The sequence below is a fragment of the Petaurus breviceps genome, unplaced genomic scaffold, assembly GCF_028583685.1.
Source record: "Petaurus breviceps papuanus isolate PSGF00001 unplaced genomic scaffold, PetGlider_PUasm1.0 90721, whole genome shotgun sequence".
NCBI lineage: Eukaryota > Metazoa > Chordata > Mammalia > Diprotodontia > Petauridae > Petaurus > Petaurus breviceps.
In genome coordinates this window covers 841539-859477 of record NW_027187322.1, presented here as the reverse complement: position 1 = coordinate 859477, position 17939 = coordinate 841539, and the positions used below count along the sequence as shown (strand labels likewise).

Here is a 17939-nt window from a genome sequence, read left to right as displayed (position 1 = left end):
GGTGGTGCCCCTCCAGAGGCCTGGAGCATGGTACTGGGATGGAGTAGAGTGAAGGGCAGCTGGTAGAGGCATGTGCAAGAATGGGCCTGGGGGGAAGAAAGAGCAACCAATCAGCCCTTTGTTGTTACATGAGGTGAGACTCCACTTGGTTTGAGAAAGAAGTCACTCTACTCAGAGAGTCTCCCTTTCACAAAGGGCAGCTTTTGGGGTATATGAACAATGGCGGGGCCCAGTGTGGGAGCCAGTTTTTTCACTTACTATATGATCTTTGGCAAGTCATTTCCCTCGGTGCCTCAGTTTCCTCATCTTTCATTTGAGAGTCCATGCACTTTCCTGACTTCTTCCCCAGCAGTACCTTCAGGCTGAAATGTGTGTGAAGATGAAAAGCATAAAATGTCATATGAACGTAAGGGATCTTCAGTGTTTCTTAATAAAACTTTACCTGTTAGTCACTTAGGTCAGGAGCAGAGGGGTAATACTTGTGGGTGTCCAATCACTACTGGGTGGTGCTAATGAGAAGTCAGTCAGGCGTCCAAGGCTTCTGGAAAGAGTGGAGGTGTGTACCGCTTCTGGACAAGCTTTTCAGCTGTACAGCCTGTAACTGGGTGGGTGGTACCAGGGCTGCCGGAGGGAGGGAGGCAGCCAGTGGGGAGCTGGCGCTGAGTCCAAGGATGAGCCCCCAAGCATCTTCCCCTCGAGGAATGGAGGTCCCGGGGAGCCAATGGCTTCCGACGCCCTGGCCGCGCCCACGTGTCCGACACCACGCGCGCTCGGAGCGCCCCGCGGCCGCCCCATAGTGCGGGCCGGCGTCAAGGGCTGCGCTCCCAGGCGGGCGCCCGTGCCACAGCCGACTGCAGAGCCCTCGGGAGGGCCCCCTGTGAGCGCTCCCCAAAACTGCCATTCTGGGGGCTGCGAGCGGCCCGCGGGGTCCGGCGCCTTCTCCTGCTGGGCCTCAGGCAACTCCCGAGGCAGCCCACGTGGTGGCGGGCCGCGCAGGCTTCACGGGCTCCCACGCACGGGCCGCCCTGGCAGTGCCCACGCCAGCCTCGTCATCAGCGCGCACGCGCTGCCAAGGGAAGGGGCCGTCTCCACGGCCTTCTCCAGTGGCTGTGGGTGCTGCGGCGGGGGCTGGTGGCGCACGCGCCTCTTCCAGGGGTTAACAGTAGGCCGCAGTCTTGCGCCGCGCCAAAGGACGCATGTGGTCCAAGGGGCCAAACTTAGAGAGGCCGGAAACAGGGAGAGGCGTTAACAGCCTGAGGCCTGAATTCCGGCCCCACGAGCGCCACCTTCTGGGCTGGCAGGAGAGCTTCCACCGCAAGCGCGCAGGCGCCAGAACCCCCTCCCCGCCCAGCACCTACTGCGCAGGTCTTTTAGCACTTTTCCACCCGCAGCATTCCGGGCTTCCTGTTGTGGGGTAGCGATGCCAGGACTCCGCTCCTCCCACGTCTACGGAGGAAGTTTCTGTTCTAGGCTTGAAAACGACTGCTCTGGGGGTGGGTGGGGGAAGGAAAGGTGGTAGGTGGAGGGAGGGCTGCCGCTCCGCCGCGCAGCCGCAAGGAGGCCCTTGAAGCTCCCAGGGAGGAGGGCAGGGTCCTGGAGCTGGCTCTTAAAGGGCCACACACACATTAGTCTGACGACAGCTCGTGGCTGGGTGAAAATCATATTTAGTCCAAAGCCCTCCTTTTACAGATTGGGAAACTGAGGCTCAGAGAAGGGGGAGGCACACAGTCAACAGTGTACATGGTACAAATGAGGAGACAGAGGCTCAAGGTCCTCCCGCCACAGCGCTTGGCTTTGAGCCCCGCCCCACTAGAGAAGGCAGTGGCCTGGCCCCAGAAATTAGGGGGCCTCGGAGCTCCTCCGGGGCCCTGATTTTATAAAAGAAGGGCCAGCGGGGAGAGTGCAGACCTCGAAGGCTTTCTCCGGAAGCAGACGCCCCATCTCCGACCCCCACGCCTTTGCACTTGCCCGTGCCCCATGCCTGGCCGTCTCTCACCTCCTCCCCTGCCTTTGGTCCTTTACAGGGCTCAGCTGCAGCGCACAGAGCTCCGGGCCTGGAGGCAGCAAGACCTGAGATCAAAACCAACCTCAGACACTTCCTAGCTTTGTGACCCTGGTCAAGTCATGAACCTCATCTGTAAAATGGGGATGATCCAATACTCATAAGGTACTTTGGACAGCGCCTGGCCCTTGGTAAGGACAGAATAAAGGTCAGCTCTTATCTTTACCATCCCACCTTCTGTAGGAAGCTCCCTCAGTGTCTGCCCGCAGATGCACCGGGCTGGGAGCCTGTCTTTGCCTTTCCTCCTCCCTGGCATGGCCAAGACTTGCTAAAGCTTATTTCGGGATCCTGTCTTGCTGACCCTGCAGGGCTCTGCCCTTGCCTTTCCTCCCATTCCTGGAATTTCAGGAAACTGAAACCTACCCTTTCCATCACCCACCCCCCTCTTTTCAGCTGTATCTGGACCATGTTCCAGAATTTACCCTACATCTGTTGAGTTCTTTTAATATCTGTGGGAGAGCCAAAAGGCCAAGGTCCCAGCAAGAACCTCTAGGTCTCTGAAAAACCATCTGGGAGATGAACACTTCCCCAGAAGAGGACTGGGAGCCATTCTCAGAGCACACATGTAGGTTAAAAACATGCAGAAATGCTTCTGGAAAAAGTAGGCATTTCACCAGCCAACAGGAAGGCTGAGACCTGGTGCACTCCACTGAATCCCTCCACTGTAAATGGAAATGCTTCTGCTGTAGCAGGAGCTGCCGGCATGGCTCAGATCTGAGGTCCTTCAAGGGTGGGCTGCATGTGCAGGAGCTCAACCAAGAATACACGTATTAGAAACATGCTCTGGGATCATTTGCCTACAACAGCCCAGACCTAAAGCTGATCCAAAGAACTGAAGAGACACATTTTTAATAGATGTCTGTGTGTAGTGGCTGCTAAACAGAATAAGAAGGTTGGGGAAGGAAGGAGATTTCATGAGTGTTGGGGAACAACAGCGGGCCCCCCCCCCCCCCCCCCCCCGCCTGCATGTCCTTAGTCCTATGAGGAAGGTCAAACGTGGAAGGAGCAAGAATGTACCCCCACCCACTTACCTCTCACCTTTACCCACTAGAATCCACACATTCTTGAGCGTCAGTGATGGGTGAGGACCTAGGCCCAGCAAAGAGAGCGCCAGAGAGCCAGGATTCTCTACTAAAGCACAAGGTGCCATGATTGAGTACTTAGGGCAGCCACTGTCTGGGCCTGATCAGACGCCCTACTGTACTGAAACCAACGGTCTACACATATTTCCCCTCCACAGATGGGAGAAGGAACCACAGGAGCCCTCTGTGTGCATCTAGTGTGTGCCTCTGCTGGAAGCACCTACCTCCCTACCCCCACTACAGAGGACTGAAGGGCCTCTGGGCTGCTCACTCATGGCTGCTTGTATTTCCTTAGACACAAAAATAGGTTAAGGCTCTACCTAATTGTTTCTTAAGGAGATTTTCTTCATTCAGCCACAAGAGAAGTCTGGATCAACTCATGGATGACAGACTCCTAAGGGTTATTGAAGCTGTCTGGGTCATCCCAATGTATGGGGCACATTTGATGTCAGGGAGGACAGCTGGACTCTCCCATAATGACTCCTTTGTGACACTGTCAGAAACACAGGGCTGGAAAGACCAGATGCTCCCACTCTGCCAGATCATCCAGAAGGCCTCGAGGGCCTCAAAGTAGTTGGGCATGAAGTGTGTTCAGTGCTGACCCAGGTCTACTTGGTGTCCTGTGTGAGATACAGGATTGCTGGACCTAAGCAGGTAAGTTCTAATGGGCGCTTCATAAGTGGTGGCTGAATGAATGTAAGAAGGAAGGAATTTCAGCACATCATACTGCTGGGTTGGATGGTTGGTATAGTAACATGCAGGATGCTTCCAAGGCTTAGAACTGAAAGGAATGGGAGGTGTGGGATGTTAGCATAGCTGCCTTTTTTCAACCCAGCCCTGGGCATGGCCCTCCTACGTTAGACTTGGATGTTTCCCACCTGAGGATGGCCTCTTGACTCTCAGAGCAGAGCTCCTATCAGTCCCTAAGTGGGGGAGACCACATTCCACAGTCTCTATCATGAATCTGTTCCAGCAGTTGAATATCTGCCATGGTTTCTGTTTAGCTTATGAATCTGACACTTGCCAGAGTTCGCAAGGATGGCAATAAGTGGCTTCTTCCACTGTTTACCCACCTCCTGCCCTCACGTAGAAGGCTGTCCTGGGTCAGAGCATCTGCCTGTTCATACAAAACTGTGTGAAGCCCTACAGCTCAAGGCCAGACACCTCTGACTTTAGGTTCTTCTTGCAATTCTTCTGTCCTTCCTCCACCTTCTTCACTCAGGGGTTGACAACTTTCTACTGAGATTGTAATCAATCGTATTTCCTACTCTTGATGCCCAATCTGGTTCACCCTAGTTCCTCTTGCTTATTCACCATGAAGAGAGCTTCATGGTCTTGTTGCCCCAGGCACCCGGATTTGCCCCTTATTTGCTCACTCTTTTCTTTCCCTAGGGAGGTGATTTTCTCTAGGACCAAGAACCCAAAGCAGTCTTCTTCTCAGAGCTGAGTGCTCAGACAGAATGGAAGGTCACCACATTCCATACTGACCCGCCTTCCTCTCTGTACACCAGCTAGCGAGAAGCCTTCCTGGGATTCTGGGTCATTTGGCTCTTGCACTCATTGGTCTGGATTTTTTTCTGAATGACTAAGATGAATTCTAGGAGGTTTTATAATAAAAGTGATCTCTATTTCAATATCACTAATACTAGCATTATCACAGAAACAACAAAACCCACAGGATTATTCCAGTAAATGCAGAAAATACCTTCAATAGAATACAGCAGTCATTTATTTTTAAAACCTTACCCAGAAGCATAGGTATGATCAAATGTGTGCGTGTGTGTTTTTGTCTATGTGTCTGTGCATATCTGGGTGTGTGTGCACGTGTGTAACTTAGAACTAGCATTATTTGTAATGGAGAAAGACTGTGTAAGCTTCTGATGTAAGTAAAGGGGTTAAGCAAGGATCTTGTTTCTTCTTCCTATCATTTGACCTGGTACTGTAAAAGGTAATAATTATCATCCATCTATCTATGACAGCCATAGTAAAATATTCAAGAAGGGAAGAGGATTGGTAGATATTCTCAGAGCATGTGACAAGGAGGTTTAAAACTTACAGAAATACTTTCTGGGCAAAAAAAAGCAGTCAACAGTTTCTTGTGCTGACAATAGGTGGTTGAGAGAGACCAAAAGTGGTTTAGTTCTGAGTGGAGCCAGTGAAATATTTAGGAACCAACAGTGGAATGAGAAGGCCCTCCATGGACAAAATCCGCATCAGTTTGGTAAATGGGATGTTGGAACAGCAGGGTTGAGCAAGTATCCCAAACATGGATTCATTTATAGAAATAGGAGAGATTTATAATGACAATTCTTCTTCAGGTCTTTAATTGTATGTAGAAGGCAATCCTTGAGGAGCATGTAGTTACTACTAAATATAGATTAGCCAAGGAAACCCAAATATGGTGTAACATCCATCACTGCAAGATGAAAATCTTTAGCACCTACTGAATACCTAGCAAGACCCCAACTTGTGTCTAGAATTATACATCAAAACCCTTGTATCTTTCATAAATTAGTATATAACAAATTTTCCTGCTACAAATATAGACCTGAAAGTCTGCTTGAGAACTCAACAAATATACAGTTGCCATGACTCCAAACTATGAAAACATTTCAAAATAGAGAGACTAAGCAGAAGAGGCAGAGATACAGTCATTTCTGCCTCCCATCTTATGCTGAAAGTGTCTTGAGGTTTTCACTGAGCCTACAGACGATGAATTCTATCCCAATACTTTTATTCAATCACAAATGCATTTATTCTGATCTACCCATTAAATATAGAATAATAGCACAGTCACAGATTCTAAAATAGTTTCTAGTTGAACTCCATAAAAATGAGAACAAGAGAATGAAAACAATAATTATTATCCCAAGCAACACTGTCAATGCAGAGGGCAGGGGAAATTTAAGCATCTACAGACTATCCAGAAAGACGTTAATAGAAGGCCAGAATAACATGTCAGAATATCCTTTAGTCCCCAAAACATAACAATCTCCACACCATAAATGTAGAAAACAAAATATAAATGAAAATGAAACAAACCCTACCGGAAAAAAGAAAATGACCTCAGATAGAACTGTTGCCTCCAATTGCCTGGCATAAGAGCAGGGCTTTTAAGTGGTGTCTGTCAAGCAGCAAGTAGAGGTTGAAGGAGAAGTAGCGATGCTTTGGTGGTCTTGGGGCACAGCAACCCCTGCAGATCCCATGCTATCAATGTGATAGAAGCTAAGGGGAGGAGGTATGGGAAAGAGAGGGGAAAAAGCATTTATCAAGCCCCATTATGGACCAGTAAGTGCTTTGCAAATACCTCATTTAATCTTCACAACAACCCTGTGAGGGTACGTGTTATTGTTTTCCTCATTTTACAATTGAGGAAACTGAGGCAGACAGCAGTTAAGTGACTTGCCTAGGGTCACACTACTAACTTCAGACCCAGTACTCCATGCATTGTAGAGCTTACCTAGCTGCCACAGGGAGGCAAGGTGGATGCCCCGAATAGCCCGTTCACCCATTAATGTCCACGCCTTTTTAAACACCCTTCTCTCTCTCTTTTTTGCACTAGGAGTTGTCCTAGGCAGAGAATGGCAAAGATCCAGGACCCTTTAAGAAAACACAAAGGTTGTTGGGAATGGGTGTGTAGGTCAACATCACTGGTTTGGGATGACAGGACATCCTCTTAGTATTGAAACTAAAAGTCTGCACCTATGTGCACACCAGAGATGGGAGAAAGAATGATATACCACATGCTGTCTGCTTGGCTAGATCAGTCCTGGAGCTTTAAGCAATGCCCTTTCCTCCCCTGGCCTTTGTAATGCTTTGCCTGGGGCTCCTTGAGCTCCCCTAGGCACACAGAATTCTAGCATTCATCTGCAAGAAGAGTTTGGATAAGTTTATGGACGACAGATTCATATTGAGTCATTGAAACCACATCAGCATCTCCCAATGGATATGAGGTGGGGGGAACACCCAGATTCTCCCACAATTTGTGACATCATTCCCTAGGGACCGTTAGGTCTGATCCAGGAAAGGACTGCTTAAGAAAGAACTCACTGTTAAGTTTCTTTTTTTTTTTTTTGGACTAAAAGGTCAATATGCTGGTTCTGATGAATATCTATCAAGATGTCAGCTGTAAAGGACAAAGCTCTGGTGAAGATGGAATTTCTGTCCATGGTGATTGGCATAGACAAGATACAGACCAATAAAAAAAATGATGACAGGTACCAGCTACTCTCAAATAATAAGACTGTTCAGCAGGCCCTAAAATCCTTGAAGGAGGTGGGCAATGAAGTTCTGTACAAGCTGATGGAAGACTACTTTTCGAACTACCTGAGAAATGGGATCCCTAGTGGCATTCAGGTGGGTCAAGAGTTATGGTCACTGCATAAATGGTGGTCAGAATAAAGGAATGGATTTTAGGAAAGAACCAAGCAGGCTTGTGGTGCCTCAATAAAAGCCAAGGATCCTTACAGGGGTTGGAACCAAACTGAGCCCAGGAGATAAGGTCTGACCCACTTTCTCAGCCCTACCCTGAGCCCAGACCTCCTTATTTTAGACTTGGTTATCCCTTGTGAAGGACAGAGTGAGGCTTGTAAAGTTCCAAAGCATTCCTTGAATGACACTGGTCAAAAGCAATGCTTAGTGACTCTAGAGGTCAAGCTCCCGCAGGGGCCATCCCTTGTAGGCCTGTGAACAACATCTGGCCTGGTTCTAGTCCAGTTTTTGAGTTTTGCGCTTGTGATAACTCATCTACTGCTCATGGGACAACTCCTCCTATATCCTATGACAATATAGGACTTCCTTAAATGTTAGTCCCTAAAGTGTTTATTGCCATGGTGGTGAGAGCATTCTCATGTTCCAAAGGCATAATATGCTTTTAGACCTTTGAAAGGTCATTCTTTTCAGTCAGAACACCCATCCTATTAATAATTCTATGGACTATATAAGCATATATATAAATATAAATTGTGGAATTATATGTAATATGCACTATATTGGACAGCTCTTTTCTAGATTTTCCTAGCCATGGTTTTCAGATTCCCATATGCAATTTGAGATGTTGCTATGGTGCCCCAGGCCCTGCCCCCTTGGTGAACCAGTCACTTAAGTTACACAGCATCACACAAAAGGATTAGGCTCCCACTCTGATGTTCACATTAATTCTGCTCTGAGACTTTATTTATAAAACAGGAATGTCTTGGTGATCATGCCCCTACTGAGCGAGATACTGTCACAAGAGGTTGGGAGCTGGGATCCTAGGCCTGTGCTAGCAAAAGTCACGACCTTCCGAGCCATTCCAGAGATGCCCTTAAATCCTGATGCTCAGAGCCAGTGGACACAAGGAAATACGTATGTCTGAGGCTGACTCAGGAGTTGAGGACAAGCAAGATTAAGTGCGTAGCATCGAGCCTGTAGCAGAACGAACGAGCCAGGCCAGACGCGGGCCCAGTCACATCCAGGGGAAACAGGGCAGGGGCAGGCAGGGAGGTCAGTTTCTCCACTTTCCCCATGGAACCCGTGCTCCAGGCACCTGAGTGAGCATCTGCCGTCAACAGCAAGCCTTCTATGGAGCCACATCCCTCTTTAACTCATACTTTGCCCTGTGGACTCAGGGACAGGGATCTGCTGCTACAGAACTGCTCCCCTCTGCCTTCGTCTGCTCTCTGGTGCCCATTCTTGAGTGACTGCTCTGACCACTCCTTTTCAGTCTTCTGGTTCCACATCTTGATCGTTCCTTCCATACACGGTGGGGGTCCTCTTCTCCTTTCCCTGTCCTCTACTTGGCGATCACCTCGCTGGCATGAGTTTAATTGCCATCTCTATGCTGACAGATCCCCAAACTACCTATCCTGGCCCAATTTCTCTGCTGACCTCCAACCTTGCCTCTCTAACTAATCTTGAATTGGTGATCCAGTAGACATCTTAAACTCAGCATATCCAAATCAGAACTCAGTATTTCCTATCTTCCATATTACTAGAGATGGCATCACCATCCCCCCAGAGTCACAATCTAGGAATCATCCTGGACTCCTCACTCTTTGTCACCCCCGTGCCCGAGCTGTTGCCAAGGCCTGTCAATGGCACCTTTGCAGCATCTCTTGAACAACCTTCTCTCTGACACTGCCACCCCCCTGGTGTGGGCACTCATCACCTTGAGCCTGGACTGTAGTCGTGGCTGCTGGGGCTGCTGGGGTGGGGGGAGGAAAGAAGTCTGTCCATCCTCCATTCAGCCACTAAAGGAAAATCCACAGGTCCAACATCACCCTGACCCTCCCCACTCAATAAACTCCAGTGCTTCCTGTTCTCCAGGCTCAAATATCAAATTCTGGTTGACATTCAAAGCCCTTTTATAGCCTGCCTCCTCTTGCCTTCCCAGTCTTTTCTTTTTTTAATTTTAATTTTTTTTATTTTAAAGCAATTGGGGTTAAGTAACTTGCTCAAGGTTACATTGTCAGTTATTTCCCCTCCCCTCCCCCCCTCCTCTCCTTATATTTTTGTTTCCTTTTTTAAAATAGAAAAGTTGAGGAGTCTTAAAGTGGCATGAAATGTTGCATGTACTTTCAGTTGAGATCACCATGCTATTGTTTCACTTTGTTACATAAGAACACTCACACAATGAAAATATTCTATAAATAACTGTAAAAGGATGTTTCTCCTCCCACCTGTGATCCTTTGATTCTGACCAGGAAGAGAAGAAGAAAGGAGAGGCCAGAGGCCTGGCCACTCCACTCTCCAGGGGGCAGGGGAGGCAGCACTTACTGGGTTAGATGTATGTCTATTTGACCCCTTAACTGTGGTTAGTCCAGAGAAAGTAACTTTAAGATTCAAGCTAAATTCTGGACCATTTTTGGAAAAACAGCATCCTCAAGCTCTACATCCAGGGCTTGCCTCCCTTCTCACCAAATACTAGTTACACAATGAACATAGCAAATAGCAAAGAAGCCCATTTATCCAAGTCGACAGCAAAACGGACATCAGAGAAACAGATATAGGAAGGTATCTACCAGACAATACAGGCTGGAAGAGCTTTCCTACTGGGAGTGAGAGCTCAGCTCAACCAACAGGGGAGTCCCTCAGCTGTTGGGAAAATTCCCTGAAGTCTCTAGTATAGCAAGCTGAGAATAAGGTATGCTAGAAGACTCTCAGTTCCTCTCACGGCTGCTCCCCAGAGTCTTTCTCTCCTTTCAGCACTCTTACAAGAGGTTGGCATCAAAGATCTTCTCTCTCAAACCTGGAACCGGGAAGAATCCAGCATCTCCCCCTCCCTCTCTCTCTCCTCTCACCAATTCTGCCTGCCTCTCAAACAGGCTACTGAGTAATCAATCCTCCATAAGGAGAAGAGAGTCCCACAAAATTGGCCCTTCAGTTTGCAATAAGCAACTGATCATGTGGGACTAAAACCTTAGGAAGGATATTAGACCTGCATATACAAAACTTGGTATCATCTAAGTAATTATGATAATTAAACCCATAGTAGGGCTTATTAATTCTCTCACCGAGAGAATGAATGAAGAGAGGAAAGAAGTCCAAGACAGAGCCTTAGAGTATACCCGCAGCTATGGGGGGGTTCAATATGGATGATGAATCAGCAAGAGAGACTGAGAAGGAATAATCAGATAGTTAGAAGACCCAGGAGAAAGAAGTGTCACAAAATCCGTGAGAGGGGATGATGTCTGGGAAGACAGTATCAAATGCTTAATGAGCAAAACTGCACATATCTCGTTTGTACATAGTTCGTTAGGAAAAAAAAAACACTTGATCCTGTTTTCTGGATATTCTCTTGTCCTCTGTGATTTTGTGAAGCGTCTACTTCCCTCCCCATTAAGGAAAAAAAACACAAAACCCCTTGTAATAAATAAGCATTATGAAGGAAAAATACATTCCTATACTGGCCATGTCCAAAATATATCTCATACAAGCAATAAACATTTGTGCGTATACACACATACATACATACATACATACATATATATATATATATATATCCACACACACACACACACACATCCATTAATATATTTTTACAAGTTGAGTGCAGGTGGCCCTGGTCCTCTGGAATCACAGTTGGTCACTATCAACATGAAATACAAAAGAATAAGCAGAGAGGGATTTGTCTTTGGGCCATAATTACTACTACTAGAAATGCTACTGTAGCAATAAGAAAAGAGAAAGTAGAGAGATCAGTGTGGGCCAATAGGAAAACTATCCCTATTTGCAAGTAATACGATGGTTTACTTATAAAACCCCACAGAATCAGAATGAAACTGAAGGGATTAATAGCTTCAGTAAAGCAGTAGGTTACAACAACAAATTCATAAAAATAATCACCACTTTATATATGGTACTAACAAAAACAAACAGGAAAGTATAGAAAGAAAATTACTTAACTTTACTATTAATACATAAAATATTAAATTATAAACAAGAGTGTGCTGGTAAATGTTAACAAGTAGCTCTCTGGAAACACATGACATACTGACTTGTAATTTTCATCTGCAATGTTGACATTTTCGCCATCACTTTTTTACATCTAGATAATCAACAAAGCAATAAATCAAGCCCAAATGTTGTAGCCTTTGCTGATTTCTGAAGTGTCAATGTTCATGTTGAAAATGTAACCGTTGGCTCTGGGACATTTCTCTGATAGTCACCTACCAAGACACTATAAGCACTTACTTAAATACAACTATAAAACATTCTTTACACAAAGAAATTCTTAAATGATTGTAGAGTTTTTTATTGTTTATAATTGGGCCATATGATATATTTTCTACAAAATAAATTCAAAATCTTTGATCATTTATGTTTCCCAGTTTACTCCTCCCCCACCCCAAGCTCCAGGGAGTGGTCCCTTCTATAATAAAATATGAAGAACTATTTAAAACTGAACAGTGGCTCTTGCCTCCCCCAGAGGGCCATGGTCCCTCCACATCCAGAAAGATTTGGAGGCAGGTATTGCTTCCTATTTCTTCCTTGGGACCAGGCTTGGTTGTTTCAATCTCACAACATTCTGCTTTGAATATTGTGTCGGTTTTTCCCAGTAAAAACATTTTTTAGTGATAACATCAGAATGAATTCCTTAATTCACTTTACAGAGGAAAATAGGAATTGTTCTGCTTTGTTTTTGTCCTGTAGGCACAGGGACGCAGTGGTCACTTAACAAATTCAGTAGGGGCAGCTGGGGGCACAGTGGATAGAGTGCTGCGCCTGGAGTCAGAATTCAAATCTAGTCTCAGACAGTTAGTAACTGTGTGACCCTGGGGAAGTCACTTCACTCTTTGCCTCAGTTTCTCTCATCTGTAAAATGAGCTGGAAGAACCCCTCCATCTCTGCCAAGAAAACCCCAAATGGGGTCAAGAAGAGTCAGATATGATTGAAACCAGGGAACAACAATAATTGAGTGGCTGACCAATAGACAAAACAGTAACAGAATTCATGAGGAGGTACAACAATCTCAATGACAAGAGGTTTTTTTTTATTTTTTAGAAGGGAATTAAGAATGCCTGTCATTGTCAGATCTCAAACAGTATTATTTTTGGAGTTGGAAGTGACCTTGGAAATGACTCATTTTACACCTAGGGAGATTGAAGGCCAGGGAGGTTAAACAAAACTGGCCCCAGGCCACACAGATAATCAGAGGCAGTGTCTGAACCCTGTTTCTGGGACTCCAGGGTGAATGTTTTTTCCATTGTAACAGTATTACAAAAGTCATCAAAATTATTGGGTATGTTGGTTAAAAAATTAGAACAGCAGATCACTGGCCCAGATGGGTTACAGAAGCTACCTAAGGGAGGCCCAGAAGCAAAAGAATGCATTAACTCAGTGTTTGATAAAGTCTAGAACTGGAGGGGGAGGTGGGAGTGATCTTTAGTGCGCAAGGAAGGATCTGCAAATCATTTTGGCAGAAATGAGTTTGTTGTTTGTCCTTCATTCTTTTTTAAAAATATATATTCATTTTTAGTTTTCAACATTCACTTCCATAAGATTTTGAGTTTCGAATTTTCTCCCATCTTTCCCCTCCCACCAACCCAAGATGGTGTGTAATTTCATATAGGCTCCTATTTTGATGTTAGTCATGTTGTGAAGAAGAATTAGAACCAATTGGGAGGAACCACAGGAAAGAAGAAACAAAGAAAAAAGAGCAAATAGTCTGCTTCTATCTGCATTCAGACACCAAAATTCTTTGAATGTGGATGGCATTTTCCATCATGAGTCTTTTGGAGTCGTTTTGAATCTTTGCATTGCTGAGAAGAGCTAAGTCTATCAAAGTTGGTTATTGCACAATATTGCTGTTACTGCATATAATGTCCTCTTGGTTCTGCTCACTTTACTCAGTCTCAGTTCATTCAAATCTTTCAAGGTTTTTCTGAAATTTACCTGCTCATAATTTCTTATAGCACAATAGCATTCCATTCCATTTATATACCACAATTTGTTCATCCATTTCTCAACTGATGGACATCTCAATTTCCAATTCTTGGCCACCACAAAAAGAACTGCTATAAATATTTTTGTACATGTGGGTCCTTTTCCCATTTTAATTATCTCTTTGGAATACACACCTTAGAAGTTGGGTCAAAGAGTATGCACATTTTATAGCCCTTTGGGTATAGTTCCAAATTGTTCTCCAGAATGGTTGGATCAGTTCACAACTCTGCCAACAATGCATTAGTGTTCCAATTTTCCCACATTTTCTCCAGCATTTATCATTTTCCTGTTTTGTCATGTTAGCCAATCTGATAGGTGTGATGTGGTACCGCAGAGTTGTCTTGATTTGCATTTCTCTAATCAATAGTGATTTAGAGCATTTTTTCATATGACTACAGATAGCTTTAATTTCTTCATCTGAAAATTGCCTGTTCATATCTTTTGACTATTTATCGATTGGAAAATGACTTGTATTCTTATAAATTTGACTCAGTTCTCTATATATTTTCGACATGAGATCTTTATTAGTGTCTACTGGTTATAAACATTCTTTCCCAGTTTTCTGTTTCCCTCCTAATCTGGGTTGCATTGGCTTTGTCTATGCAAACCCTTTTTAATTTAATGTAATCAAAATGATCCATTTTGCATTTCATAGTGTTCTCTATCTCTTGTTTGGTCATAAATTCTTCATTCCTCACAAATCTGACAGGTAGCCTATTCCTTGCTCTCCCAGTTTACTTACAGTACCAGCCTTTATAACTAAATTGTGCACCCATTTTGACTTTATTTTGGTATACGATGTAAGACATTGGTCTATGCCCACTTTCTGCCATACAATTTTCCAGTTTTCCCAGCAGTTTTTGTCAAATAGAGAGTGAGTTCTTATCCCAGAAGCTGGAGTCTTTGGGTTTATCAAACAGTAGATTACTATAGTCATTGACTACTGTGTCTTGTGTACCTAACCTATTCCACTGATTCACCACTCTATTTCTATAGCCAGTACAAAGTAGTTTTGATGATTGCTGCTTTATAGTACAATTTAAGATCTGGTATGGATAGGCCACCTTCCCTTGCATTTCTTTTCATTAATTACCTTGATATCCTGAACCTTTTGTTCTTCCAGATGAATTTTGGTATTATTTTCTCTAGCTCTATAAAATAATTTTTGGTAGTTTGATTGGTATGGTACTGAATAAATAAATTAATTTAGGTAGAATTATCATTTTTATTATATTAGCTCAGCCTACCCATAAACTGATATTTTTTCCTATTATTTAGATTTGACTTTGTATGAAAAGTACTTTGTAATTGTGTTCATATAATTCCAGGGATTCTTTTGGCAGGTAGACTCCCAAATATTTTACAATGTCTACAGTAACTTTAAATGGAATTTCTCTATCTCTTGCTGTTGGACTTTGTTAGTAATACATAGAAATGTTGATGATTTATGTGGATTTATGTTACATCCTGCAACTTTGTTAAGGTTGTTTATTATTTCAAGCAATTTCTTACTTGATTCTCTAAGTATATCATCATATCATCCACAAAGAGCGATAGCTTTGTTTCTTCTTTGCCTATTTTAATTCTTTCAATTTCTTTTTCTTCTCATTGCTAAAGCTAACATTTCTAGTACCTTATAGAATAATAATGATGATAATGGACATCCTCCTTTCACCCCCAATTTTATTGGAAATGCTTCTAACTTATCCCCATTACATATAATGCTTGCTGATGGTTTTAGGTAGATGCTACCTATCATTTTAAGGAAAACTCCATTTATTCCTATGCTCTCTAGTGTTTTTTATATTTTTAATGGGAGTATGTGTTGTATTTTGTCAAAAGTTTTTTCTGCATTTACTGAGATAATCTTTGGTCTCTGTTTTGTTGTTAATATGGTCAATTATGCTGATAGTTTTCCTAATATTGAACTAGTCCCTCATTTCTGGTATAAATCCTACCTGGCATATGTATTATTCTCATGATAAGTTGCTATAATCTTTTTGCTAATATTTTATTTAAAATTTCTGCATCTATATCCATTGGGGAAATTGGCCTATAATTTTCTTTCTCTGATTTGACTCTACCTGATTTAGGTATCAGTACCATATTTGTATCATAAAAAGAATTTGGTAAGACTCCTTCTTTGCTTATTTCCCCAAATAATCTACATAGTATTGGAATTAATTGTTCTTTTCATTAATTGTTTGATAGAATTCGATTTGATAGAATTGTAAATTCATATGGCTCTGGAGATTTTTCCCCTAGGGAACTCACTGATAGTTTGTTCAATTTCTTTTTCTGAAATGGGGTTATTTAAACATTTTATTTCCTCTTCTGTTAATGTAGGCAATTCATACTTTTGTAAATATCTTTCCATTTCACTAAGATTGTCAAATTTATTGGCATACAGTTGGGTCAAATATTTTCTAATTATTGTTTCAATTAGCTCTTCATTGGTGGTGAATTCACCCTTTTCATTTTTGATATTGATAATTTGGTTTTCTTTCTTTTTAAAAATCAAATTAACCAAAGGTTTATCTATTTTATTGTTTTTTTTTTCATAAAACCAGCTCTTAGTTTTATTTGTTAGTTCAATAGTTTTCTTAATTTCAATTTTATTAATCTCTTCTTTGGTTTCCAATATTTCTAATTTGGTATTTAATTGTAAATTTTAAATTTGTTTTTTAGTTGTGTGACCTTTGATCTCCTCTTTCTCTATTTTATTCATGTAAACATTTAGTGACATAAAACTTTCCTTAAGAACCACTTTTGCTGTATCCCATAAGTTTTAGTATGTTGTCTCATTATTGTAATTCTCTTGGATGAAGTTATTGTTTCTATGATTTGTTGTTTGATCCACTCATTCTTTAGGATTAGATTATTTAGTTTCCAACTAATTTTTAGTCTATCTTTCTATGGCCTTTTATTGCATCATGATATGAAAAGGATGTATTTAATATTTCTGCCTTTCTGCACTGGATTATGAGGTTTTTATGCCCTAGTACATGGTCAGTTTTTGTGTAGTGCCATGTACTGCTGAGAAAATGGTATATTACTTTCTATCCCTATTCAATTTTCTCCAGATGTCTTTGAAACTTTTCTAAAATTCTATTCACCTCCTTAACTCCTTTCTTATTTATTTTGTGGTTAGATTTATCTAGTTAAGAAAGGGGGAAGTTGAAGTCCCCCACTAGTATAGTTAACTCCCTTAACAGAAGTTAAGAATTTCCCTCTAAGAATTTAGATGCTATACCACCTGGTGCATATATATTTAGTAATGATATTACTTCACTGTCTATGGTGCCCTTTAGCAGGATGTAGCTTCCTTCCTTATATCCTTTACTTAGATCTATTTTGCTTTGTCTGAGATCAGGATTGCTGCCCCTGCTTTTTTTTTTTTTAACTTCAACTGAAGTAGAATATATTCTGCTCCAGCCTTTTACCTTTATTTTGTGTGTATCCCTGTTTCAAATGTGTTTTTGGCAAACAACATATTGTAGGATTGTGATTTTTAATCCATTATGCTATCTGCTTCTGTTTTATAGGCGAGTTCATCCCATTGACATTCACAGTTATGATTACTATCTATATCTTTTGCTCTGTCCTTTGTCACACTTACAGTCCCATTTATGCTTTTCTTTTCCACTTCTCCCTTTCCCTTCTCACTAGAGGTTTGTTTTTGACCAGCACCTCCCTCAATCTGCCCTCCCTTCTATCCCCCTCCTTTTTCTTTCTCCTTTCCCCCTCCTATTGCTTATAAGGCAAGTTAGATTTCTAAACCTGAGTATGTTATTCCTACCTTGAGCCAAATCTCATGAGAGTAAAGTTCAAACAATGCTCATGTCCTCCCTCCCTTTTCCCCCTCTACTGTAATATATCTTTGTGCCTCTTCATGTGATGTTATTTACTGTTTTCTTCCTCCTCCTTTCCTCTTCTCCCATTGCAATCCCTTTTTTACCACCTAATTAGGTTTTTTATCATTACATCAAAGTCACCTTAAACTCACCCCCTTTGTCGATATATGTCCCTTCTAAAGGTCATAATATCATAAATGTCATAATATCTAAATGTCATCAAGTTATCAAGAGTTACAAGTATCATCTTCCCATGTAGGGATGTAAACAGTTTGCCCTTGTTGAATAACATGCCCCCCCCCCCTTTCCTGTTTATCTTTTTATGCCTCTCTTGAGTCTTGTATTTGAAAATTAAATTTTCCATTGAGCTCTGGTCTTTTCATCAGGAAAATCTGGAAGTCCCCAATTTCACTGTGTATCCATCTCCTCCCCTGGAGGAGGCTAAAGGGATTGCTCAGTTCTTCTGGGTAGTTGATCCTTGGTTGTAATCCAAGCTCCTTTGCCTTACAGAATATC

The 17939-nt window shown here is 42.7% G+C and overlaps 1 long non-coding RNA gene across 1 annotated transcript; it reads left to right on the top strand.

Annotated features, from left to right (window-relative positions):
* The first annotated feature begins 1596 nt into the window (after window positions 1-1596).
* LOC138144776 (uncharacterized) lies at window positions 1597-9338 on the top strand. The gene is made up of 3 exons (XR_011164021.1): window positions 1597-1743; window positions 2025-3798; window positions 7230-9338. It is a non-coding gene; the product is annotated as an uncharacterized lncRNA (long non-coding RNA).
* The last annotated feature ends 8601 nt before the right edge of the window (window positions 9339-17939 follow it).